Here is a 27834-nt window from a genome sequence, read left to right on the forward strand (position 1 = left end):
AAAAAATTCCCTTAGGACATGCAATGATTTATTTCTACATCCACACATCAATATGGATATTGGGTGCTCATCTCTTAATGGAAATTAATCCATATCTCAGATCTATAGTGCTTTGTATTTAGGTTTATCCTTGTTTTCTGTGAATGGAAAGTGGTGACGAGAAGGAAACTTTTTCAGGAAATCTGCCCAAGGAGCGTGCCTCTGCACGAGGGAGGGGTGTCTTTCCCCAAGGTTTGCTCCATCCTTTCTTTCTCTAAAAGATTCATATCCTGCAGTCTGGTAAAGAAGTCAGTTTGCTGTATCTGCACATTAGCAGCCACAACACTTTTTGTGAAATTTGCTGATTACACTATCCTATTATTATAAATCTTCATTACTAAAATTTGGCAGTACAGTGAGGCAATTTAGATGTTAAACATATTATACTCCTACGTTTATCTCAAGCACCTGGAACAACATTGCCATTATTCCAAGAAGGTCTTATGAACGCAGCAGGCTCACCAATTTTCTTTGGAGTATAACTGCCCATGAACTATCGTTCCATCATCCTCCTCATGAGCTATATGGATTTTATAGAGTATGGATTTTGGAGCAGCTCTTTTTACTACTAACTTTTCATTTAGAAATCTGGAACTGTTGTGCCATTTGTTTTAAAATAAGGATGTTCATACATTCATTTGTCACAATTCGATACTCATTGGAGATCCAAAATGACTCAGCTGTGGCTGCCTGGAAACAGGAGGGCAGATGCAGCTTTTAGAGTTCATGCACATAAATTAGGTCCTTGACTTTTCCTATACCCATGTGTGTGGAAACGAGTTTCTTGGTTCTTTGGAACTCTTAAACAAATCAGTTCTTCCACTTGTTACCTTCAATTCTTCTCTTAAAAAGTCAAGACTGTACCGGTAGACATATATTGGGAGGGTAGCCATATTTATCTCAATGGCTACTTGGCATGTGTCTTATTCTACTTGTCTTTTTTTCCCTGACCCCTTTATTATTATTGTATTATAAAACCCTCATTACAGGTAGAAGTCAGCTTTGTGCCTTAATATTGAGCCAAATTTTGCTGCTTACTTCTCACCCGCTTCCTGTAGAGATGGCAATATGTTTGATGCTGACCATCCAACTTTCTGCCAACCAGAACTTTCTATAAATCACTACTGAGAGGTCTCTGGGGCTGGAGGACCTGAGATCTGCAATGAGGATTCTGAGGCACTCCAACTTCCTAAAATACCTTTTGCTCCATCAGTGTAGTCACATGGTTTTCAGCATAGTTTTAGAGTTAATTACATTTTATGATTTTGGTAAAACTGCAAGTATAGTAACTTTCTATTGATATCCCAATACACAGCCACATTGACTAACAAAGGAATTTTTTATAAGACAGAATCTTATGCCTTAAAAGCCACTTGTAAATTCTAATGTTTTAGGTTGGGATCCCTAGAAGCCAGGAAGGGAGAAAGCAAGGAAGCTAGGCTTTCACTGGCCACACACTTCCATAGTCTCACCCCCAGGGACTATTGGTTCTCTACTCTTGGGGTAAATTAGTTCCAGGAGCCTAAGGGAGTCCTTGGGAGAAGTGTTGCAGGGGCTGGTTGTTGAAAGCCCATCAAAGCACAGGGAGTAGCACACAGAAAAGAGGGATTCCAGGAGATCTGGAGGGAACCTTTACCTTGCCTGCTACAGTGCCAACATCACTTCCTTTTCATCTACCCATTTCTTGATTTGACAAACATTTATTTAGTCCCCACCCTGTTTTGGGCACTGTGTGAGGGGAGACAGCATGAATAGGACAGACTGACATGTTTCCCGCTCTCATGGGATTATAGTCAAAGAGGTTCTTGTGGGAAGGGAAGTAGGAAAAGATGAGCTGGCCCAGGGAGTAGTTTCCAGCATGGAGCAGCGTGGCGAGCTGGGGTCAACGAGAGAAGAGATTGGGGGTTCAAAATGACCTGGGAGGGACAACTCTGAATCTGTGCCCCTAAACTTGCCCGTGGTTGCAAAGATATGTCACTTGCCACAAATGAGCCGTTCTACCTTGAAGGGGAGGCAGTAGAGTGCAAGCATTAAGAGCTTGAATTCAGGAAACACATCGGCTGAGCTCAAATCCCGAGGCTGCCAGTGTAACCAGCTGTGTGATGGTAGGAAAGTCACTCCACATTTCTGTGTCCCAGTTTCTTCACTTTCAGTAAAGTGGGAATCAAAATACTGGTAACAACCACCCCTTAATATATGCAACATATGAGAACAGTGGCTGGCATTTAGTAAGCACCATATAAGCCTCACTATAATGAGGGTTAATCCTTCCAAGAATGTCTGGCCACATCGCTGTTTTAGGGTTGAGTCCTCTCTCCCTCTCACAGCTTCCAGGGGAGCTGCATGAGCCTTCTTGCAGATCCTCAGCTACCTCAGGGCATTTGCAGTTGCTCTTTCTACTTTTGGAACTCCCTTTCCCATTCACATATCTCATTTCCCCAGGTCCACTCCTTAGAGTCACCTTCCCTTGACTACTCTGTCTAAATAACAATCCCCAAATATTTGTAGAACAAATGATCTGATGTCTGGGATTTATTTCAAATGAATCCTCAGTAGGGTGGGGAAAGGGGAGCTGGATGAAACTGGACTGGCCTTGGGTGGATCATTGCTGAAACTGGGTGGTGGACGTATGCTGATGCATTAGGCTAATTTTTCTATTTTAATTAATGCTTGCAATTTTCCATAATAAAACTTTTAAAAATTCCCTTTCATTAGGTAATAATGTAAACCATCTAAAAAAATTCTTTCACTCTTTTTTCTAATTTATTTCCTAAGATTTAGTAAAGTCTGACATTATACTATTCGATTATTTGTTTAATCTCTTTCTTCCTTTTTCCAGAAGGCATACTTTGGTTCACTGCTGTATCTTTAGCTCTTTCAACAGCGCTAGTCACCAAGTAGGTCCTTGATGAATGTTAATGAATGAATATCTGAAAGCGCAAGTGTAAACTAGGTAAGTCTGACTGAGTCCTTGGTGAGAGTTCGACCCTGCACCATATATCGAAAAGAGTAAAAATTTAGGTGGCACATTTGTCTAAATTTTTCTCTTAAATACAGTACCACACTTTACAATCACTCACACCACACTGGACTCACTGGCCAGAACCTTGAACATGGAGAATGTGGGATGATGTTACAGTCCTGAGAGCTCCTGAGAAGACCCTTTGTGGCAATTCAGCATGTGAACCAGCTCCCACAAATATAGACTTCCTCTCACCTGCTCAGACAGATTCCTGTGGGGTTAAAAATTGGCACAAATTGTCTCTCTGAGTAGTTTGCATTAGTCCAGGTAATAAAACTCAACCATGGAAATATTTAAAGGTGAACACCCAACTTTTCCCTGGACATCCTGGGCCCAAAGCCCACCAGAACCCCTAGAAATTGCATGCATGGACTTGGGTGGGGAAGGGATGGGTGGAGGGCTGACTCTCTTGGTTTGAGGTTATTTCAGAGTTGAAGGATAAGGTGGCAGTGAATGAAGGCTTCTATTTGTTATCACTGGGATATGGTGGAGCTGGAGGTGGGCTCCATAGCCTCGTGGACTAGCGCCAAGTCACCTACAGACAGCAGCATAGTCAAAAGCTGCAGGGGCTGTTTGCTCTAGGTAAGGATGGCCTCTGCGTGCCTTCTGAGTACAAACATTGCTGCTTTGAGGCCCAGGTGACATGGGTGAAGGATGGCCTGCTCTCCACTGGGCAGCTCTCTCACTGTACTGGGACTGAGGGGCTGTCAGGCCACTGGGGCATGTAGTTGCCTGTAGCTCCTGTAAGACCCTGGCTGCAGGGTCAACTATAAGGCTCAAATGAGACACCATCACGGACCTTAGACTGCACTGAAGGTGGACAGAGGGGACTGCTCATGAGCACTTGCAAACACCATAGAGAATGTTCTAGAAGTACATTAGAGAGAGAGGCTCTTAAACAGTTTGGGGTCCCAGTTATGCAGGATGATCATTAAGATCCTTATCGATCAAGCATGGGAACCCTTGGATGGATGGGAAGGAAATAAACAAGGTTTACTGGTTTAATAGCAAATGGTTAGAAAGTTCTCCAAAGGGGTACACTTCTTTTTGTATTTTAAAATTTACTGATAAAATAGTCAAGACCAGAGTTGAGGCGGGTGGGATGGGGAAACCTAGCTTTTAACTTAATCCAACACATTTGATCTGGAAGCAGAGAGTTCAGCATTATAGAAACCCACCACTCTAAATCAGATTTTACCCAACTTATACGTAGACAAATACTGTGTTACTACAAGCCTACACATCTTATTTCCTTTTCAGTCTAGTCCTCCATTCAATAACCTGAAAATCTCTCTTTTTATTGAGTTTCACGCTATTTTCTTACTTATGTACAATAGTGCTGCTCTTAGCAATTGCCTATTGTCATGGCACATTAGTTAGGTGCATTTGTTGATATTTCAAAATTACACTTTCTGTATATTTTATTCTATCATTCAGTTTAAACAAGTGATTGGGAGCAGGCCTGAAATGAAAGAAAAAAGGCTATACTTATTTTTCAGAAATAAATTATTGCTGTAGTAGAGTAGTTGAGGTTATTCTAGTTATTAAAAACCAAAATATACCCTTTGCCTGCTCATTTCTAATTTATTTTAATTAGCCCTCAACACTCGTTGAACCCCTCTCTATCCCTCACAGGGAAAATAGGTGCTATGGTGGGTCCAAAAGAAAGCCAAGGCCTGGTCTCTAACCTTAGGGAGCCTTAGGACAATTCTATTCATCTGATATTTCCTGATTATCTGTTAGGTGCCACTCCAGGAACCAGGGATACAGAATAAAAGAAGAGCCTCTTGCCTTAAGACACATCCAGTCTAGTCCTTTCACCGCTGAGCTCCACTGTTGTAGCCAGTGCTATAGGAAAGCCAGCACCGGGCACAGTGGAGCCCAGGGAGGGACCCTCAGCCAGGCCTCTAGGAACTAAAGGAGGCTTCCTGGAGAAGACAACTTGGTAATTGAGTCTTATGGGGATGAGGTGATTAGGGGAGGAAGTGAGAATCTCAACCACTGGGAATTGCATAGTCAAAGATCTGGAGATGAGAGAGAAACAGCATTTTGTAGAGGTGTAGCCACTAGTTTTGTACTCTTTATCTATAGGTTGGGTGTAACTTAGAGCATGGAAGCACAGTCTAGTTCACCATTCATTCATTCAGCGAGCAGGCACAGTAGTGCGGTCTCGCCCCTGAACAGCTTCCCGAGCATGGTAGAGACACACATGAAAACAAAAAATTAAAAGCCATTGTGTGCCAGCTAGGGTACAGTTATGCTCAGTGAACTGCAGGAACATAGGGGAACTGGCTTACTCTGTAGGGGAACTGACTTACTCTGTAGGGGAAAGAGAAATGTCAGAGAGGCTTCACAAAAGAAATGATAGGAGCTCCTGAATAAATGGCAGACCAACTAAGCAGATGGAAGAAGGGCAGTTAGCACAGAAAAAAGAATAAGTACAGGATTACGGGGATATCGGAAAATCTGGTATGTTCTGAATGTCCAGAGCACAGTTTGGGCTGGAGATTGAATTAGGAAAATTCCAAGGAGGAGAAAGGAAGTGGGAAAATATAGATTAGCAAGCACATGTAGGAGCAGAGTGCCCGCATTCATATGGCATAGAGCGTCTACTGAGCTATTTCTCAGTAAAATGTTGCGATGAAAACTCCTAAATATTCATATCCTTTAAAAATATAATGGAAGTGGCTTTAACAGCTTGAGAATTAACACTGACTGATGGTCATCTAGTCATAAAGTACTTTATTTTATGTAAAGGGAAATCTAAGCTGCTGACTGATAAAAAATTAACAATTGAACTCTGAATGATAAAAACAAAGCCATCATCTTTCAAAATATAGAGTGTTCTCTTTAATAAAAAAATTACAAAGCTAGATTATGATCAGCCACTATTCTATATATGGCTGGGCCACATGCTAAGACTGAGATGTTATTTTATAAATTAAGTAAAAAAGGGTGGTACTAGTTTATAAGATCTCAGGTCTCTGAGAATCGGCCCAGAATAGATGGAAGGCTTTTAGTTACTTTGGGGTTATTTTACTCCTGAATATGAATATTTTCTACAGATACTAATTTTATCACTAAAACTAAAGAAACTTTTCTTAAGTCCAAAAAGTTCAATTTATTACTTTTAAAGAATAATACATATGCCTCCTCTTCCTTCTGTCCCAGTAACCACATTGGTTATTAAAATGTGTTTATGACAAGTATTATGCATATTCTCTTAGTTTTATAATATAATATAAATATATAAACAAAATATCTTGGTTTTATAATATCTAGGTTTTATCAACCCATGAGCAAATAGATAGCCTTGTTTCATCTGTTATTGAATTTTATTACTATGCATAATATGCTTGCCTTATAAAATTTATTCACTGAACAGCTGTTGTAGAAGAAAACTAGTCAGAAAGATAGGCTGAGATTTCCACAAAACAAAAATACTGCATTTAGGTCATGCATTATTTTTTTCCCAAAGACCAGCAAAAATCTACTATTAGTTGTTAGTCTGCAATTGAACCTTAGAACATTTATGTTCTTGCATTTACAGAAGGGTCAGATACACCACTTAGACTATGTAGAGAAGAAAATGCCATCTCTAGTCATGCCACATCCATCTTTAAGTAGATATCTCTATGTAGTATATGTCAGCATCTACTAGGGTTCATTCACTTCATTCTAAAAAGTTGAAGGGGGTTTTGGATGTCAGTTTTGAGAAGCCATTCTCCACATATGACAGGGGCAGCTGCCACACTTCTAGCAGATGTGCTGCAGTGGAAGTACTCAGAAAGAACCAGGCCGTTAGGAAAAACAAACGGGTCAAATTATCAGAGAAAATATGACTCTGTAGAGATGGGAGGACAAGTACATGAAAGAGAAGGCAAAAAAACATGACCAGAATGCTTGGAGGAAAATAAAATCCTTCTGCACTAACAAAAAAATCTGGTCATAGGCTGTTCTTAAAATATTAACAGAAAGAACCACTACTTATAGGAGCTGTAAGCTAAGAAAATAGAAAAAATTGTTCGGGAGGTTCCCATTAATAAAATGAAACATAGTTTAAAAAACATAAAGCTTAATCTCACCAAGATTGAAAGCAAAGCTGCATTGGAATTTTCTTCATTTAGGGAGAAGAGAACATGAAGTCATTCACTGAAGAAACCAATTTATCCAATAGAAAAAGCAGAGAGTCCACCAGCCAGCGACCTTTGGAGATGAAGAAGGTAAATGCCTCTCGGGGAACTTCATGAAAGAGGAAGCCAGGAGAAGAAGCTAGCAGATGATGCATGTTTGCCATGAGCCCTTCCAGATTAGAGGGAGGCCCTGGCTGTGTTTGCCATGTGCCTTCTCTCTTGAGGAAGGGAGGGAGAGGAAGCAGGAATGAGCAGAGATGGAAGCTGAACTGCAATTCAAGCCTGAAGCCTCCACGAACCCTACGGGGAAGCTTTAGAGTTAGAATGGTCTGAGAGAGTAGCCCTGAGTTAGGTCTGTATATTCCACATCAGTGGGTCACTGGATATGGGCCATCCTGGAAAGGCATCCTGGAGAGGCTTAGGAATAGAAGGCTGCTGAAGGGCTGACCAGTTGAAGGCTCTTGGCCAGGAACATGCCCAGACAGCTGGAGCAACATGGCCTTCAACTGAAGGGTGCCTGAGAAGACAGTGCCCATATACTGGTTTGAAATTGTTTGTACCTCAGAAAAGCCATGTTCTTCTAATGCAATCTTGTGGGGGCAGACCTATTGTTGAGTGGAATCTTTTGATTAGGTTGTTTCCATGGAGATGTGACCCCACCCAATTTTGGATGGGACCTTTTGATTAGGTTGATTTCCATGGAGATGTGGCCCACCTAATTGTGGGTGGGACATTTTGATTAGGTTGTTTCCATAGAGATGTGACTGCTCACCCATTCAAGGTGGGTCTTAATCCACTTTACTGGAGTCCTTTAAGAGGCAAACATTTGGAGATAGCTTAGACACAATGTCTGGAGATGCTGAGAGAGATGTTTGAAACCAGAAGCTGGGAGAGAAGGATAGCAGACATTATCATGTGCCTTCCTGTGTAACAGAGAAACTCCAGATGCAAAAGGTATCCTATTGTTGGTGCCTTAATTTGGACATTTTCATTGCCTTAGGACTACGAATCTGTAAACTGATACATCCCTTTTGTAAAAACCAATCCATTTCTGGGATATTGCATTCTCACAGCATTAGTACATTGGAACAGCCCATGTTTGGAAAGACTCAGTTTCCTGCAGTGTAAATAGAAACTGTTAAAAACATTTGCCTTGTATCTATTGTTGGCAGCTATTACACACTAGGAAGAAGCATGAATGGTCAATGCCCAGGCACACAGTAAATGCTCAGAAAATGTTAGTTCTGCAATTTTCACTGGGCTTTCAGAGCTCTAGCCACTCTGCATAACATGCTGTTCCTAGAACTCAGTACACTCATTCACTCCTCCAAGCCTCTATCCAAAAGACATCTCTTGCACTGGTGAGTTTCTTCCTAACCCAGAGCCTACACAATCTTGCTGTAGAGTCCATTATTCCCGTAGCACTTTATACATGATTCTACATGAAATTTACCATATTGTAATGAAATGATTTCATTATAATATGATAATCCCTTTGGAAGCAAGCAATGCATCTTTGTTGATTGAATAGATACCTGAAAGAAAGGGCAATCATTTATGACTCACTTATTCTCTTCCTACTGCCAGGATTTGAGATTTACAGAACCTATTCTTTCCTTGTTTAACCTCACTCTTAGGAAATACATAGTTAAATTTAATGAACAGTCATAGAAATTATATTAGCTGAAACATTTAGTATCTTATTCTCCTTTTAGTCTGCATGGGTTTTGGTGTTTGTTTTATTGGGTCTGCTTAAGGTATTATGTGTTTTTGACCAGAAGCCCGCTCAGATCTCTTTTGGAAGTGGGCAGGTTACAAACAATAAATATGCAAGCTATATCTTCTAAATTCAGTTCTTCAAAGGATATTTAGGTATTACCATCTGGTCAGAATTTATCCTTGTATAAATAAGGAATTTTTTTTATAGAACAGAAGCATCCAAATGTGTTTGGAATTACTTTGCCCCAATATCTTTTGTTCCCTCTCCATGTTTACAAGGAATTAGGGAAAGAAAGTGTTATAGCTAAGATATGGTATGGCTCTTGTCTAAATATGGCCCACATGGAAGAAATATAGATGCTGAAGCAAAGGTGAAAATAAGTGAAATCATTCATTCATTCATTTAGCATATATTTATATACCTGGCACTGCTCTAGGTGATGAGGGTAGAGCAGGGAATAAGACATACCCTGTGGACTAGGTACTTGCTCTTAAACAGTTTGTATTTTAATTCGGGGACATAGCCAGTAAACAGGCATAGAACAAACAAGATTATTTTAGGTAGCAGGAAGTTCTAGGAAGAAAGTAGAACAGAGGAATATGACAGAGGGACTAGTGGAGACAGAGGGAAGAGATACAGATCATACAGATTCTGGATCAGGAAATCTCTCTGAGAAGGTGAGAGTTTAGAGATGAGAAGTCAATCAGGTAAATATCTGGAGGCAGAATTGTGCAGAGGTGGAACAGCCAGTGCAAAGGCCCTGAGGCAGATGCAAGTAAGGCACAAATCTCAAGCTCGAAAACCATCTGTAATTATTTGGATATTGGTTATTTCAATTTCCACTCAATGCACATGGCAGATTTGTTTAATTCAGGTAGAGAATCAGAAAATATCTCAGATTCCAACTGACCCTTTAGTTTTCAACTCATTTACTTTTCAACCTATATTTCTATAGACTTCAGATACAATAGTCAACTTGAGCATGCTTTGGTTGCAGTGTATTTTGTTGAAACAAAACGGAAATGTCATAAGGTTTTTAAAATGACAATCTGTCACTACTGCTGCAAAAAGGAAACAGCCCAACCATGGTGCCTGGTCCAAGCCCTGGAGCATTTGATCTGAATCAACTGCAAGTATTTCCAAGGATGGCATAGCTATTATTTTATGAGCCATGACCAATAAAGTTCCTTTCTCTAGACTTTGCTGGAACAAATGAGAACCACTGGGGCTAGTATGGATTTATCCCCTACTCCATGACCTCTAAGTGGGCAGTGCTATGGACTGGTGAATCTGCCTTTGGAGCAAAGATCTTTGAATTATTTATATATGAATGATTTGTTATTGACTACATATTTTAAGACCCTTAACTGGGCAACCATATATCACATTCAAATCAAGTATTCTGGGTGAAGATGAAGGAATTAAATCATTCTACCATGGCAGAAATGGGTGAGAGGCGGCAGCTAAAATTGAAGAAGCATTTCCATGTGATCTCATGTAGCAGGAACGTTGAGGGTAAACAATTGACAAAAGAAGAAACTGAGGCTCAGAGAGGTAATCCAATTTCGTTTAGGGAGAAAGTCCTAACTATTTAAGAACCCCAAGCATACTTTGTAATTGTTGTGGGTTTTGTGGATCCAGTGGTGAGTAGTCTCCAGGGGGCCTGGGTGCTAGCACCACAAGCACAGACAGTCTGCAGTTGGTGCAGACCAAAGAGGTCAGAGACAGCTCTTGAAGTTTTTATACAACTGGGTTAATATAATTTGGGGTCTTTGATCTACTGTAACCTTTTCCTTACATGAATAGGCTAAAACATTGTAGGCGGGAGCAGTATAGAAAGTCCCTGTTAGAGGTGGTTTAGAGGAACCTCTCATTTCATAGATAAAAGAAAATCCCAGCTGTCTATGATTCTCAGAGTTATGAATCATCTCAGTTCACCAGGATTTCTGGGTAGTTGAGTGTTTTTTAAAAGTTTTCATCTTGTGCATGGAAATATTTTAAAATGCACTGGCAAATCTACAGACTTCTTTTCTTTTATCCATTTATCATTTTTACTACACAAGAGGTACATGATTGCTATAGAAAACTGTAAAATAGAAACAAGAAAATCAAAAGGCATAAATTAGATTTAAACCATCCCAGTCCCAGAGATAACAATGCTAACATCTGGTGTCCTCTTGGACTTACCCCTGGTAGTACATATATTAATCATATTAAACAAGAATAGGAGTACAATATAAAGTACTTCCTGGTAATCTTTCTCTCTCTCTCTTTCTTTTTACTGTATTATATATAACTCATAACTTTCAATACCTACCATACTTCTCCAAATTTTCTTGTCTTACTAAATTCAATGGAATTTCTCAGTTTCTTGATGACTCCTGGGCATTATTATGGAAATCAACTAGTACAGCATGCCCTGCCTGGCTCTCTGTCCAAAATCCTATCCTTACGGGGGCTTTAAGGGTCCCAGTTTGAGGAACTTAGCCCTCCCAGGATAACTGCACAATCACACCTAATCTGACTTTGTGCCTTCCTCCAAGCCTCTGGGTAGCATCCAAGCTCTTATAACAGGGTGGTGATTAAGCTTTCTCTTACATCATTTCTTTCCAGTCGGGGTTGCCCACTTTGTTCTTCCCAGATTCCTAAAGGGGCACAGCTCTGTTCCTGAACTCTCTCACCTCTGGCCAGGTCCCTGAGTACTGTCACCATAATGCCTGAGTGCTATGCTGTCTCCTCTCCCTGGGATGTGGCTGGAGTCTGCTCCATTTGCCTCACCAGCCTCACCCTGGTCTACTTTCCTGCCTGGTTCCTCTGGATCCTCCTAGCCCATGGCTCACCCAGCCCTGGGTCTCCATGCTGGTGTTGCCCTCTTTGCTAGTGGATAATTTGCATCCCTTGTCCCGACACCACACAGGCCCAGAGGACTGTGATTTCTGCGTTGAATGTGGTCTGTATCTTTCCATCCTGATAGGCAACTGTCATTTGTCTCAGCTGTCCTTGGGTCTGCTTCTAAGGTCACCTCTTCCCCTTATTTGTTGCTTATAATCTGTTATGGCTTTTGAAATCAGATAACCAATCTGGGTGGATTGGGTGAGAGCATACCTGTCTTTTCAGTCCTCTAAATAAGTGCACGGACATTGTGACAAAGAGTTTGCTATTTTTTGCTTGTCTCTTGTTTCTCAATTGTTTTCAAAGAGTCAAGCTGTTAGATAGAAGAGTTTTTAATAGGGGAATTGTTGCCCTGATTTTGAGTGAAAATTTTTTCTTATGCTTTATCATGAAATTTTGTAGCTATCAGCTCAAGAGATTTCTTAAGGATATAAACATATTCCAAGGGCCTTTTAAAGTAGAAACGGAATATGTCAATCCTTAAATTCATATAGATTTGCAAAGGATCTGGAATAGTCAAAACAATATTGTAAAGAAGAGCAAATTTAGAGGGTTCACATTTTACAATTTCAAACTTACTACAAAGCTACAATAATAATAAAAACAAAGTGGTACTGTCATAATGGTCGACATATATGTCAATGAAACAGAATCAAGAGCCCAGAAATAGATCCACTCATCTATGCCAATCGATTTTTGACAAGGGTGTTAATTCTACTCAATGGAGTAAAAACAGTTTCTTCTACAGATGGTGCTGGGACAACTGGATATCCACATGCAAAAGAGTGAAGTTGCACCCCTACCTCATACTACATACAAATATTAACTCAAAATGGGTCAACAACCTAAATTTAAGAGCTAAAACTATGCAGCTTTTCGAAGAAAACATAAGTTTAAATATTCATGACCTTGAATTTGGTAATAAGGAATCGAAAGAAAAGCAACAAAAAGAAAAATAGATAAATTGGACTTTATCAAAATTAAAAACTTGATGTGTCAAAGGACTTAACAAGAAACTGAAAGGACAACCTACAGAATGGGAGAAAATATTTGCAAATCATATACCTTTTAAGAGTCTAGTATCTAGAATACATAAAGAATTCTTACAACCCAACAACAGAAAGACAAACAACTCAATTAAAAAATGGGTAAAAAATTGAATAGATTTTTTTCTCCAAAGAAGATACACAAATGATCAAAACAGATACATGAAATGATGCTCAACATAATTAGTCTTTAGGGAAATGCAAATCAAAACCACAATGCGATACCAGTTCACACCTATTAGGATGGCTAAATAATAATATGGGGAAATAAGTATTGGTGAGGATGTGGGGAACTGGAACCCTTATACATTGCTGGATGGAATGTAAAATCGTACAGCTGCTGTGGAAAAGAGTTTTGCAGTTCTTCAAGAAAGTTAGACAGAATATTGCCAAATGATCCAGCAATTCCACTCTAAAATAACTGAAAAGATGTACTCAAACAAACAAATGTACAGATATGTACCAAGCGGCTCTATTCACAATAGCCAAGGGGCAAAAATGACCTAATTGGCTATCAATAGATGAATGGATAAACAAATTGTTGTATATACATACAATGGAATATTATTTGGCTACAAAAAGGAATAAAGAGGGTGCAAGGGTAGTTCAGTGGTAGAATTCCCGCCTGCCATGGAGGAGACCTGTGCTCGACTCCTGGCCCATGTACTCCCCCCCACCCCCAAATTCAACAAATCGTGCTGAAATAACAGGATAGTCACATGGGAAAAGAATGAGATGTGACCCCCACCATACAGCATACCAAAAAAATAAAAAGACCCAGCAAAAAAAGGAATGAAGTACTGATACATGATACCATGCAGACAGATCTCAAAAACATTATGCTCAGAAGCCAGACACTAAAGTTTTCTGATTCTATTTATATGAAATCTCCAAAATCAGTAAATCCACAGAAACAGAAAGATTGGTGGTTGTCAGGGGCTGGGTGTAGAGTGGGATTGGAGTGATTGCTTAATGGGTATGGAGTTTTCTTTTGGGGTGATGAAGATATTTTAGAACTAGACACAACATTGTGAGGGTACTAAATTCTGCTGAATTGTTCACTTAAAAATGGTTAATTTTATGTTATGTGAAGTCCACCTTAATAAAATAAAAGATATAAACAGGTTCAAGAAGAGTTAGTGTAAAACAACATAAACTAGGTTAATAAAAGAAATCAGTGATCTAATCAGCTGATTATGGGAATCCATTTCATAATTAGGTCATTTTCTGATTAAGTTGGAACAGGGGCATTGTCCCCTGCAATCATGCAAATATCCTGGTGGGAGAACATCTCTACATACAAATCAGTCCTTTGCAAAGGCCTTTACTGAGGTTCTCCTGAAAGCAGCTGTGGATGGGCTGGTGAGAGATAAAACATCTTGTGCCTGGGTAAGTTGGTAAAAATGGGAAGAGCTGGGGAGGCTGGAGGGCTGATCACATTTTTCTTTCATTGTATATGTGCCCTGGGCTCCCTATGGGTGAATCTCAGCCTTATCTGGGGGTTGAGGTAGGGGTGACTGAAGGACACTGAGTCCTCTCATCCTAAAGATTACACGATGCTTCTACCGGGGACTACTGCAGAAACCAGTGGCCTACATGTGAGTAGAATTTCTCAGAGACTTGGGCCCATGAAGCAGGACATTCAGATCTGCTGTGAAAATAATCCCACCAAAGATATGACTAAAAACCACAGTGAAGGGTGCTTAAGAACGGAAAACACAGAAGCAAAAGGGTAGGAGGCGGCATTCTGATTATTTTCAGCCACTTTTAATGGCTTTGTCTCAGTACAGATACTTATCACAGAAGCAGATAAATATGAAAATAAAAATTTTTACAAAAAGAGGTTGCCATTTATAATGAAGTGATTTTATTTTTGCCACCATCTGGCATCCTCACACTTATAATGTCCTTTTTTTTTGCATGCTGTATGGTGGGGGTCACGTCTCATTCTTTTTCCATGTAAGAATCTCCTTACTGAAGCACCATTTGTTGAATTTTTGCTCGTTTGGGTTTTTTGTTTGCTTGTTTGTTTGCCTGGAAAGTGCATGCATGGGCTGGGAATAGAATCCAGGTCTCCCACTTGGAAGGCAAGAATTCTACCATGGAATTATCCTTGCACCCCCTTAATGTTCTTATTTTTCAATAGTTTAAAAATCTCCTGCAATTTGTGAGACAAGGCGTGCTGAGTTGAGAATAAACGTGTGAAGTAGTTAGCATATGTAGACAAATGCACAAAGTTTCCTGCAAAATATGATTTTTACACATATGATATTTGACATAAATACAATATATACCAGGTGTTTAACACGTTATCATCTCACTTAACCTTTACAACACCTTGAAAAATAGATTTTATGATCCCAATTTTCAAGTGAGAAACTGAGGTTAAATAACTTGTCTAAGGAGCTTGGGAGCAGCTGCAATTAGACTCTTGGTCTCACATACTCCAGGGATTATGCTGACTTCTTAAAGTATAACAAATAAAAGAGAATTTTGTAAGCCAAGCTTATACAGCCCAAATAAAATGGAGCTATAAAAATATTCAGTGGGAGCATCTATACTTCTCATGTGAATAATATGACTATTTTTTTTGCCAGAGTTATCTATATTTCTTCAATTGCGTTGGAATGAATAGATCATTTCTAAATAAAATAGGAGAGCATAAAAAAATGAAATGAATGGGCTCAATCCCAGTTGAAGCAAGAAGAGTAAAATACATTTCCCTGCTTGAAAGAAAACGATTCATCTATTTGAGGTTCTATAAATGCCCTTTTTCAGAAAGTCATACAGCTCTGTCTACAAGGGCATTTTACCTCAAAAACGACGAGGTCTTTCATTTTGAGACGGAACATCCTCTCACTTACTGACCCTAGTGAACTGCTCTCTCTGAAAATTAGGGGAATCACTGTTGGCAATATGGAGGGGAGGCAGGATGGTGGCACCAAGATGAGAAACTGGCCCTGGATTTCTTCTTGTTTAAAAAAAAATTTTGAAGAAGAAAGAACCATAGTAACTGTCGTGGGAATATCAGAGTTCATAGGCTGGCTGACTTCATTTCAGGATTACAGAAGCTGGGGCTAAATTTAACTAAAGAGCCTTTAGTAATGGGTTATGGAAAATATAAATGTTCTTTGACATCTAAGTTAGGATGACTGGAACTTAGGGAAAGGAAATAAAATGATAATGAAAGGAATTTGGTGTGGGGTGAAGAGGTTGGAGACAGAAGGGAAAATGGGCAGCTAAGTACATGAACTTTCAAAATGAATAGTGACCAGGGAACCCAGAGATAAGAAGCAGAGAATGATTGCTGGAGGAAAAGCAAGGTAGCAAAGGCCATCTTTACATCTGGAGGGATGCTAATACCTATGGTTCTGTATCAAAATCTATGGTTGTAACTCCAACATCAGCCTAGGTCCAGACAAATCCCAACTGTCGGCTGTGCTTTCCACGATGCTGATGAACAGTCCCTAAACTAAACATAATTTCTTTTCCCCAAGAGTCCCTCCTCTTGAATTCCTGACTCGTTTGGCCCTGGCTCTTCTCTCTCCACTTCTAAGATCCAGTTGAAGACTAAGTTTTCTTATTTTGACTTTGACGATCCATCCACTCCTCCTCCTTTCCATTGCTCTTGACCCATTTTAGGGCCCCATCACTTCTCATCTGGACTATTGCACAATTATCCTCCTTGATCTGCCTCAAGCATTTTCCATGTTTAATTTTCCCCATGGGGGTAAAGCTCAACAATGTAAGTCACCCACAGTATGACCATCAGATACTTCTGTGTTCACATTTATCGCCAAGAATGGTTTATTTAGTTTTTGAAATGAGCAGAAACAATTTAATAAGGTCTCATATTGGTCTTTCAAGAATCTGAACAGTTTCTGCCACTTTTTAATGACCCAAGTTGCAAGGATATGATACATGTTGCCTTGAATACATGTCAACATATTAGAGAAAAAAGGTATCATTCAGATGCCCTATAGATGGGCTCCTTCTCCTGAAATGGAAACTGATTCAGTGATGGTAACAGATTTACAAGTCATATGATCAGAGGCAGAGTCAGGACTTGCATGAACTCTGTTTTCTGACTCTTTGGGTTCATGCTCTTTCCTGCCATATTATGTCATGTTATATGACCAAAATAGACTGGTTGTCTCCAAAGTTTCAGGAAGGTAGACTAGGCAGAGTCTCTAGGATAGTTAGGCGGGGCTTGGGAAGGCCTGGGAAATCAGGAAGACTAGGAAGAGGGTCAGTGCTGAAGACTCAAGAGCTACTGAGGGTTAGATGTAGGATAGCGGCGGTGGGGACAGAGAGAAGGGAATGAGTTTGAGAGAGAGCATAACTTTGCAATCATAAATCCCTGTTTTGGCTCACAGATGTTCCTGGGACAGAGACTGTCTCGTGAAACTTGCCTTTATCATTACAATAGGTGGATTTTTTTTCCAAAGTGGTAGTTAGTAAGTGGTAGTCACAAGACACCAGCAAAACCTGGCTCAGGGGATGGTCTACCTGCACTCACTCATGTCACTGGACCATTATAATTCCTTGAGGTGTGCAGACTCCTTGAGGGACATATTGCTGCCAAGAGTCTTTTTCTTTTTTGCATGCTGTAAGGCTGGAATCACATTTCATTCTTTTTCCATGTGGGTATCCTGTTATTACAGCACGATTTGTTGAATTTTGTTGCTGTTGTTATTTGTTTTCGGGAAGTGCACGGGCCAGGAATCGAACCCAGGCCTCCTGCATGGCAGGCAAGAATTCTACCACTAAACTATCCTTACAACCCCTACCAAGAGTCTTAATCAGAGATTTGTGTCCAAGCAAGAGAGAGAAAGAAAAGTCTGAGGAGAAGGAAAAGTTCCTCTGCTGAACTAGCTCTTAACAGTTCCTACGTTTCATGACTTTTATGCAGGTTATTTAAAAAATCAACTAATTTTATGTTAAGAAGATTTTTGAGTCTTTGCTTGCTTTATTACAACTCTCCATCTTTCTTCTAAGCTCCCTTCCCAAGCTCATCCCTCATTCTTTGGGAGAAATTTCTAGGATCACACCCACATTTTTCAGAATTTAAAGCTATTTCTGAGTACAGATTGCAGTACAAGTATATTTTAGTTATTTTGCCTCAAGGTTGAAACAATGAGATAGGGCAGGGAGCTGGTTACTGACAACTGAATCATAAATAGGAGCCACTAAATAAATAAAGCTTTGAACTTCCTCCTATAAAGTTGCTAATCTTGTAAAATTGGTGAATCTTGGAGATGTGGGTTCAGGAAGAGAATCTTCAGATCATTCCTTTAGTTATGGCCAACATTTTAATTGGTAATAAACTCCCCATGGAGATAAATGAAGAAATAGCCTTGCAATTTAACTGTGAATTTATGATTTAGTATAAAGAAATTAGCATGAGTTTGGAAAAATCAAAATGATTTCATATAATTATGTAATTTTTATAATTTTAATTTTTATAAGTTATTCAATGTATTATCTCAACCAAATTGAGAGTTCAGATACCATTTCATTTGTTTCTGTGATAACAAAGCTCTGTCCACTAAAAATAATTCAGCTACAGAGAGGCATATGTTTAAAGTGTGGTTTTGAGTTCTGTGTATCTATTCTAGGAAACTGAGACTTCTAAAATTGTGTCTGTGGCTGTTTCGAACTGCAAATAAAATTCAAGTAGAAGCATAAATTTAGAGCAGGAAGGAACCTTAGAGTTTGCCTACTTTCTGGGTATAGGTGGCCTTAAGTATGTTTCTCGATTGTTCTAGTCTTTCTTTCTTTCTCTGTATAGGAATGTTTGTTATCCAGGTATGAATGGATTCCAGATGTGATTAAGTCCTTTACAGCAGACAACCGATACTGAGCTGGTGAGAAAACAAGGACTGCAATTCCAGTCTGGACACCCCAGAGCCAGGTTACTTCCCGTTAACCACAGCAAACCTACACCGCTAGCCCAGGAGCTCCCCTCCCTTGTGGCTCCACCCGTGGATCCCAGTCTTCATTTTTCCCACGCTTCGTTAGTTTTACCACCTATTTTTAGATACCACATGCAAAGTTCCAGGCCCTACTGCAGTTCAGGAAAAAAATGGGGAAGTTTCAGGTTCAAAACACATATCTCTTCATTTGCTGTCACCTAAAGTGGGCACCCACCAGCACCTTTCTGTAGCACATATCACTGAATAGATTAGCAGTGGGGTCTCGGATAATACCATAAGACAAATGAATCACTGATTTGCAATATGCCTAAAACATACAGAACTGAGTCAATAATACACTCTATAGTTTATTTAGGGCATTTAATAATGGCACTGTGCTGAGTGTCTTTTATTTTCCTTCAAAACAAAGCATTTCGGTGATGTAGGTTCTATTATAGCATCATTTTACAGATGAGGAAACAGAGGTTCAGAGAGGTTAAGCAGTTTACCAAAAATCACACAGCTAGTAATAGGCAGAGAGAGGATTTGAATTCAGTATAATCACGATATTCTACCGCCTACCTGAAAATGGGCAAAGATCCAAATTTATGGGGGAGGAGGGAGTGAAAAAACAATTTTCCCTCCTCCCCCTAATAAATTACTCTCTGACAAAGTATCATGAGGAGATGAATTCCAACCTGAACAAAGACATAGCACAGCTCAGGGTGTGTCTCTTGGGATTAAATTTCTCCTTTGGAGATAACTGCTTCTCCTCTAGGGGGTTATGTTAAATTTCATCTAATGCCTCCCTTGTCTCTTCTTTTCCACATTTCTGCAGCTAAATAGGAGCCTAGATGAAAAATCAAGGAGGAAGCATCGGCCTTGGCCAGGGCTCTCACCTCTCCCACCATCACCCAAACGGAAAGGTGAGCAGTGGATCAGGGTGGCATTTCATTGGAAACTCTGGAAGGCGGGGCGGATGTTTGTCTGTCTCTCACAGGCTGCAAGGGCACAGGAGACTCTGGCGCCTGACTAACTGAATTTTGAATTTCCCAACCCCACAGCTCATCACTTGCGTAAGGGCTGAAGAGTAAATGAAAATAGCCATCCCCTGGAGAAAAAATATTTATTCATTTAATGGCTGAAACAAAATGCCATCGCTGTTGTGATAACGAAAGGTTTAAAGTGCATTACTGTCTTTTCCCGACACACTTGTGGTCTGACGACCGGGTCAGATGGTGCAACAGTCCATGTAATCCCTGGAATGGAAAAAAATTAGGCTCAAAGTGCCAAATGGACACCCACAACATTATATCAGGTAAAACAAGCATATTCTTTCTTCCTCCCCCTCTTCCAAAACCTCCCTGGTGTTAGAGAAATAGAGAGAAATTCCAGTCATTTCTCATTACTGTGAAGGTCAGCCTGGCTGGGAAAATTGTTTCTGCTTTACAATTCCCCAAACTGTAGAAAGCAGTTAGACTTCTGGACAAAAACTAATGTTGCATTCAAAGGGAAAAGAGGCTGAGACGGCATTGCTGCAGTAATAAGAGAATTTTTTACTCTTTCCACTTCCCTGTGAACCTAATCAACTGTGACATGAGAAAATATACTGGACTCACCCAGCCAGAATCTGACTGCCACCTGAAAATGTCCTCAATATTCTACTATTTGGGACTTCACAACGATCCTTCCAACGTCAGTTTTGTGCATGTACATCAAAATGCCATTAGAAATGCCTACACCTCCTCCCGGTCCCAGGCCTGCTCTGGCCCTGCAACGGAAGTCTCTCCAGAAAGGCTCTCTACACTGGTTGATGGTTCCTTTCGATTACTCACTTGAAAGCATCTGCTTATGTGGAAAGGTGTCTTGGGGAAAACAGGGGACTTTTAAGGATCTCTCTGCTGACCTCCCCCTAAAAGCATTCTTGAATGTCATTAGATGGGGAGTTTAGGAATCAGAGGGGCTTTAAGAATCTACCTTAAACACTTTATTATATTGGTTGACCTATAAGTTCCAAGACTTTCCTCCAGACCCAGATGGTTGGTCAGCATTCACAGTACATTGGAGTTCAAGAAAAAGCAAGCTCAAATGCAAATGTGCACAGGGGTCGCCTGCATAATCCTTCCAGCAGCCAGATGTAATGCTGTATAGGCGCAGAGTGGGTGGGTGCGTACATGAAGCGCTTTTTACTCCATCTCCTCCACGTCACATCGTGTGTATCTTTTGTGGGTCCTACACAGACACATATACATGTGTAAATGAAGTGCAGCAGTTTTGGACAACTGTTTGGCATATGTAATGAAATTCCCGATGACAGTTTCATTATTTCTTGGTTATGTAAAGTGGAGCAAATCTAATGTGTCTCTTTGGGTGGCTTTATCATCTTTCCTTTTGCCCTAATATTTACAGGAAATATCACAAGTGTTTGACATATAAATTCAGCATTTGACTGACTTTAATAACCATGTGATCAATAAGAAGTGATATTTTTATAGTCCAAGTTCAATATTTAGAGGGTCACGGATGGCATATCTTCATCAAAGCAATAAGGCTTTTTACTTTCAAAATCCATTATTTCTTTCTTAAAAATTCTTCTCTTCTGAAAGAATATAATTAAAAATCAAGATCTATGAAAGCTGGCTATGTTTACAAAGGGTGTGGGCCTTATGTGGAGCACAGCTACAGGTGCATTTGCTTTTTCACTTCCTGATTTTGGACACTAGGATGAAATTAAACATGAGGAACACAGATAGAAACTAGATAGAAAATCAATGAATGTAAATCTTGGAGCTTATTCTTTATTCAATAAGGATACCAATCCCTAGCCTGTTTGTAAAATTATTGCTTCTCTAATAAACTCACATAGTTTCCATACTAGGTAAGTAGGGCTCCATATCCTGTGTGTTGGGTTCTGAATCATTTCTGAAGGTTAAATACCCAAATTCTTCCATCCTCCCTTTTCCTCCAGCCCATACTCTTCCTAAGTGTTGCAGGGCGCTCAGAGTAAAATAAACATTAAAAATGTGATTTTGGCTACAATAGAACACCATGGTTCTTGGTGCTAGGGATACAACAGTATGCTTCACAATTGTGTTGCTAATAGGGTTGGTCAGCCTGAGAGGTCATTAGTGAGTTTTCTAGTTGTGCTCACAAACTACGGAAGTCAGTCAGTGTCCTGGCATCACAAGGATTTATTTCCCATCTTCTTTGTGCTCCTCCTCTTCTTTCATCATCACCATCACCATCACCATCATCACCATCATCATATCTAATATGTATACAGCACCTCACTATATACCAGGCATTGTTCTAAGAGCTTTATAGATATTAACTAATTTAATCGACATTGGAGAACTATGAGGTTGATACTATTATCTGCAATTTTTTCTTTGGGGGGGGCATGGTCTAGGAGTTAAACCCAAGTCTCCCACATGGAAGGTGAGCATTTTACCACTGAACCAGCCATGCACCCCATCTGCATTTTTTAAATGAGGAAATTGAGGCATGGAAGGGTCTAACACAACTTGCCTAAGTTCACACAGCTACTAAGTGAGAGAGTTAGTATCCAAGCCCAAGAAGTTGAGTTTGTCTCCTCTTAAAACTATATACTATATTGCTTCTCATTATTTGTGTTTTTCTTTGTATAATTATTATATCATAATGTTTTTCTATAGTAGGACTCAGCAAATTACAGCCCATGGGCCAAATCTACATCCTACAGGCTAAATCCGGGCCACAGCATACTTTTTTTTTTTTTGCATGGGCAGGCACAGGGAATCAAACCCAGATCTCTGGCATGGCATGTGAGAACTCTACCTGCTGAGCTGCCATGGCCTGCCCACAGCATGTTTTTGTATGACCCATTAGCTAAAAATGGTTTTTACAGATGAAAATTTGCAACAGATTTGATATAGAAAACAAACTTTGAATCACAATTAAGTGAAATATTATCCCCTTAAAAATAATTCCATTATTCTCACTATAGACCTTTATTATAAAGAAATTTTATCCAATTATTATTATTGTATTTTGAATTTTATCAATAAAAACTTGTGGAAATTTGTGTTCTCTTGTTATAACAGTATACAAATAACATCCTCAGTTTTACCTCTTAGCTTGCAAAGTCTAAAATATGTACTATCTGGCTCTTTACATAAAAAGTTTGCCAACTTCTACTCGCAGTGAGCCTGTGACAGAATTTGAACTAGCTAGCTAGTTTGATCAATTCTGTTAAATAACTGTCAGCCTGGATTGGATGTTTGGTAGAATTGTCAGTGGAGTTAAATGATAGCAAGTAACCAAAGTGTGTTTAGCTGATTCTCCTCATGGGAATTGGAACACCTGTGGGTGGGTGTGATGGCTTGAACAATGTATTCCAATTTTGACATGTTCTTGATCTGGGTATGGGCCCTTCATAAAGAAGATCTATTGATGACATTATTTTAGTTAAGGTGTGGCTCAGCTGAATGAGGTTGAGTCTTAATTCAGATTACTGGAGTCCTATATAAACAGAAGAAATTCAGACATAGTAGGAGAGAAAGCCATGGGGAGAAGCTGAAAGCAGAAGTCAGCAAAAACCCAGAAGAGAAGGGATCAGACATTGCCATGTGTTGGTCAAGTCAAGGAACCCAAGGATTGCCAATAGCCAGAATGTACTTAAACCCATGAGGAAAACAAGCCTTCCAGCCTCTAAAACCTGCTGTTAAGCCATACCATTGTGTGGTGATTTCATATAAGCCAGGAAACTAAAATAGTAGGAAAAACCTGTAGAAGTGATGTGATAACCAGTGAACCGGCTCTGAGTAGAGAGATGAAGGTTGAATAATAGGGGAGAAGGGAAAACTGTCCTTTAATGGTCTGGGCTGGTTTTACTCCCAGACTCAACTTTGAGAATCACTGCTCCAGAACCTGACTTCTTTGGCCCTGATAAATGGGGACATCCTTAACCCTACCAACTTTATGGGTAAGCAGTCTTTGCTCCATAATTCCGTACTCTGCAGGGGAGAACTTCACTCCTTTTGTCTTTCTGGAGATTCTTCCAATCTGTGCTGGTTTGAAGGTGTTATGTATCCCAGAAAAGGCCATGTTCTTTTAATCCATCCCTGTGGGTGCAGACCTATTGTGGGTGGGACCTTGTGATTAGGTTTTTCTCAATTGTGATATGACCCAGCCCATTAAAGGTGGGTCTTAATCCTGTACTGGAGTCTTTTATGAGAGGATATAAAACACAAAAAAGCAGAGAGTGCTTAGAGAAAAACACCCCAGAGATGCTAAATGAGGACCCACAGATGCTCAGAGGAAGCCACTGGAATCAGAGCGGAAAACAGTAGAACCTGAGAGCAAAGGACCAGCAATGCCAGCCATGTGCACCTTCCCATGTGACAGAGAAACACCAGATACCAGCAGCCTTTCCTCAGAGAAGGTATCTTCCTCTTGATACCTTAATTTGGACATTTTCATTTTCATGGCCTTAGTAATGGTAAATTTGTAAGCTAACAAATATCCGTTGTAATAAGCCCACCCATTTCTGGTATCTTGCATTCTGGCAGCTGTAGCAAATGAAATATAATCTATGAGAAAAATACTGGTTTAGATGGCAGAAAAGGAGCCAAGTCATTGGTACCCATTTGGAGTAAAGTAGAAATCATCAATATGAATAATGGCTACCAACACAAATATCCACGAGTGGCACTTACTATGTTTTCTTTCTCTGGCTTTACCTGCCTTTCTAAATCCGATTAAAACTTTAGAGCCCTGCTTAAGTCTCTCGACCTCTAAGAAGTTTTCTTGGACAATCCCAATCCTTGGCTGGTTCCACTTTGTGTTTCTGATAGCACTAACAGCCTGCCCACACAGCTTGATTCTTCATTATGTACTCGTACATTGCATGCTAGCCTTGCTTTCCCTACAATCTATATTGATAATAATGACCCAAAGTCACCAGGCAATTGCCATTATGTTCCCTTTCATCCACCTTGGGCAATTCACACCCCTGTGAGCATTCATCTCACCAATCTGCAAAATCTGCGAAATGCCTGCTTTATGGGGATGTTGATGATAATGTGAGATAATGTTTGTGAAAGTACTTTGTAAACCACAAGGCATGATACAAATAGAAGATTTTTATTACTATGCTCTTCTGTTTAAGAAGGCAGGGGATGAGAGTAAAATGCTTTTAAAAGCTTCACGTTTTACAAGTTTTATAGTTCTAGCACTGAAAGGTTTAACCCTAGCTCTTCTGGGAACACTCAACTATCAAAAAGAACGTATTTCTTTGAGGGTGATGGGTAGCCAAGATTTTGCTGTGTGGTATCTTGATATTTTTCTATTTGGGATGTTTAAAAAAAAACATGCATTTTCAGATTCTTAAGTAATGCTTATTTTCATGGCTTCTGTGGCTATTAGACAAATGACTTTCCAGGTTGATAATATATTTGAACATTTAAATTTATAATTAAAGATTCAAGTTTAAATGTGCCTGAATTTTCTGATTGAGAGGAGAAAAGTAAATAATCCTCAGACTATTATTATTTGTGCTGGTTGAGTTAACCAAAGTAAATTCATGAACATTCATTTGATAAGTGATTCATATCAAATAAGTATTTGCCAGAAGCAAATACGGCCCCAAGCCCCCCTTATGATTCTCAAAATATAGTCCCTTTTCCAGTCTCCAGTTTTCTTTGTTGGAATAAGATGAGCCCCAATACTTTGTGTAGTCTGGAAGAAACCACCACTTGGTGCTCCTCTGTCCTCTCAAAGCTCCCACCACAGTCTGCCCTGGAGGCCTTCTGGATAATCCATCATGTCTATATCTCTGTTTAGGTGGGTCAACTCAGGAAGTCCAAAAATCCCATATCAAGTCTGATCATCTGGACACTCTTTTCCATGTGATGCTGTATGCATCTCCCTCGCCTCCCCAATTCCTGGGACCTCCCCAACTGTGGTCTCTGGAATTCATGGCCCTTCATTAGTCAAACTGCCTATCTCCTCAACATCTTTTTTTGAATATTCATTCTCTTCACCTTTTTGTCCTAGCAGAAAACTAGCTTTTCCCTGAGGACAGTACTTCCCTGAAGGCCTGTGGTGATGGAGTTATCTACCTGTTTCTTGTGTTTCTAGGTCTGGAGGTAGATGGGTGTTCCTTCTTCCTTGTCAATGTGTTCCTAGACCACTCTACCTCTTGTCTTCCCCAAAACCCAAGTTTTGAAGCTTGTGCCATTGGTCTAAACCCACCTGATACCCTTTGTCACAATTTAGAAATCCTTGAGTCCTGTCATCTCATTCCTTGAAATTTTGCTTCTAATTCTCTGTCATTGTCTGCGAAATTAAGACTGCTGTGATAAGGTTTGCGTGTGTGTAAGTGTAAAAGAGAGAGAGAGAGAGAGATTTTTATAGTCTCCAAACCACCTCCTAGTCTCTCAGTTTATTTGACCTTCTCTCCTTCAATGAGCAGATCCATCAACATATCTCAGTCATCACTCCTCAGGTCCTGCTCCAGTATAACTAACAACCCTTTTATCTCTTCATTATAAGCACTCCATACTCAAGCCTCCTATGCTTCCAGCTTATTCTTTCTGCTACTTCAAACTTTGACAATTTTTGTAATTCTACTGGAACCTATAATCCATGAATCCTACCACTTTCTACTGCCCTGTAACCCTGCTGAGACCTTCCTTTTTTGCTTGGTTTAGATTTCATGGTCAAACCTTATAAACACTGTCTTCTGTTTGTGCTCAACTATTTTCCCCCTTTCACTTTGACTTTCTCTCCCAACAAAGTTCTAACCTCCTTAAATCCAACTTTCCACTTACTCTGAGCCTACACTCACACTGGCTGGAGAAAAAACTCAAAACTTGGTTGGCCATCCTCACTTTAAGTATCTAAACATTAATGTCAAGTGGACCACAAAGTACCATCTAGCCATCCTATGATAATTCCCTGGTCAGGTCATTCCCTGATGCCCCTAGAAGGACTGTTTCACATCTCATTTCTGTTCAGAACTTCATCATCCCTTTTCCCATTCTCACTCTTGTCATTGATTTAGCTCCTTATTTCACTGTGGAAATTGAAGCAGTCAGAAGCAAACATTCATACCCTTCCATTGCTGCAAATACTCACCTACAGTATTGCTGTCTGCATATTGTGTGTTCTCCTGTCCCTGTAATTGAGCATGCTAAGCTCCTATTTTAGGAAAACTTTCCACTACTAGTGCAATAGATTCCATGCTTCCTGCTTTTCAAAAGCACCTCTGATTGCTTCATCAAAATTTCCTCCCGGACTGGTTCATTACCATCAGTACACAAATAGGCAGTTTTAGTTTCCAACTTAAAAACAAACTTCTCATGACCCCAATTCCCTCCAGCTAATTAACCATCTGTCGGCTTCCCTTTACAGCAAAATACCAAGAAAGAGTGGTCTCTTCTTGTTGTCTCCAATTCTTTTCCTCTAGTTCTTTCCTGAATCCACTTTAACAACTCCAATTCATCACTGCCCCTCCATTGAACTTCTAGTCAAGATCACCACTTACCTTTAGGTGCTAAATCCAGCGGTTAATTTTCAGCCCTCAACTTACTTGATTTACCAAAAATAGTTGACCCAGTTAATCACTGTTTCCTTGAAGCACTTGATTTTCTTTGACTTTTGGGTACAAACTTTCTTCTACCTCACTGGCTCCTCTTAATCTCCTTGGCCTATACCTCTTTTTCCTCAGGAATTGGTAATTTGGGGGCACTCCAGGGCCCAGTCCTTGAACCTCTCTCATAGTTATGCTCACACTCCAGGTGATCTTGCTCAGGCTTATGGCTTTAAAGACAGCAGTATGCTCCTGAATTCCCAAATGTGTATCTCCAGCTTAGATCCTTCTCTATAACTTGATTTTCCCACTGCTGAATCAACATTTTCTCTTATGATATTCAGTGGTTTCTCAACCATAACCTGCTCCCAACTGACATGCTAAAATCAAAACATGTCCTAACCTGGTCTTCCCAGAGTCTTCCCCAACTCAAAAACATCATACCTTCAGTTACACAGGTCAAAATAATTAGAGACATCTTTGATTCTCTCTTTC

General features: G+C 39.9%; 1 protein-coding gene and 1 long non-coding RNA gene across 5 annotated transcripts in view; one reads left to right on the forward strand and one right to left on the reverse strand.

Moving 5' to 3' along the window:
- Positions 1–27834, reverse strand: part of POU6F2 (POU class 6 homeobox 2) — a 506010-nt gene that overhangs the window by 59907 nt on the left and 418269 nt on the right. The gene's annotated exons all lie outside the window — the stretch shown is intronic.
- The window catches only part of LOC143649470 (uncharacterized), a 37681-nt gene that overhangs the window by 5650 nt on the left and 4197 nt on the right, over positions 1–27834 (forward strand). For 3 of the 4 annotated variants that reach the window (XR_013159030.1, XR_013159023.1, XR_013159032.1), the window contains 3 exons: positions 18644–18719; positions 19606–19693; positions 19832–20085. This is a non-coding gene — a long non-coding RNA (uncharacterized LOC143649470). Of the gene's footprint in view, positions 1–18643; positions 18767–19605; positions 19694–19831; positions 20086–27834 lie in introns of all 4 variants that reach the window. The other variant, XR_013159033.1, reaches the window with a different exon arrangement.

This window comes from Tamandua tetradactyla, chromosome 1 (assembly GCF_023851605.1).
Source record: "Tamandua tetradactyla isolate mTamTet1 chromosome 1, mTamTet1.pri, whole genome shotgun sequence".
In the NCBI taxonomy this organism is placed as follows: Eukaryota; Metazoa; Chordata; class Mammalia; order Pilosa; family Myrmecophagidae; genus Tamandua; species Tamandua tetradactyla.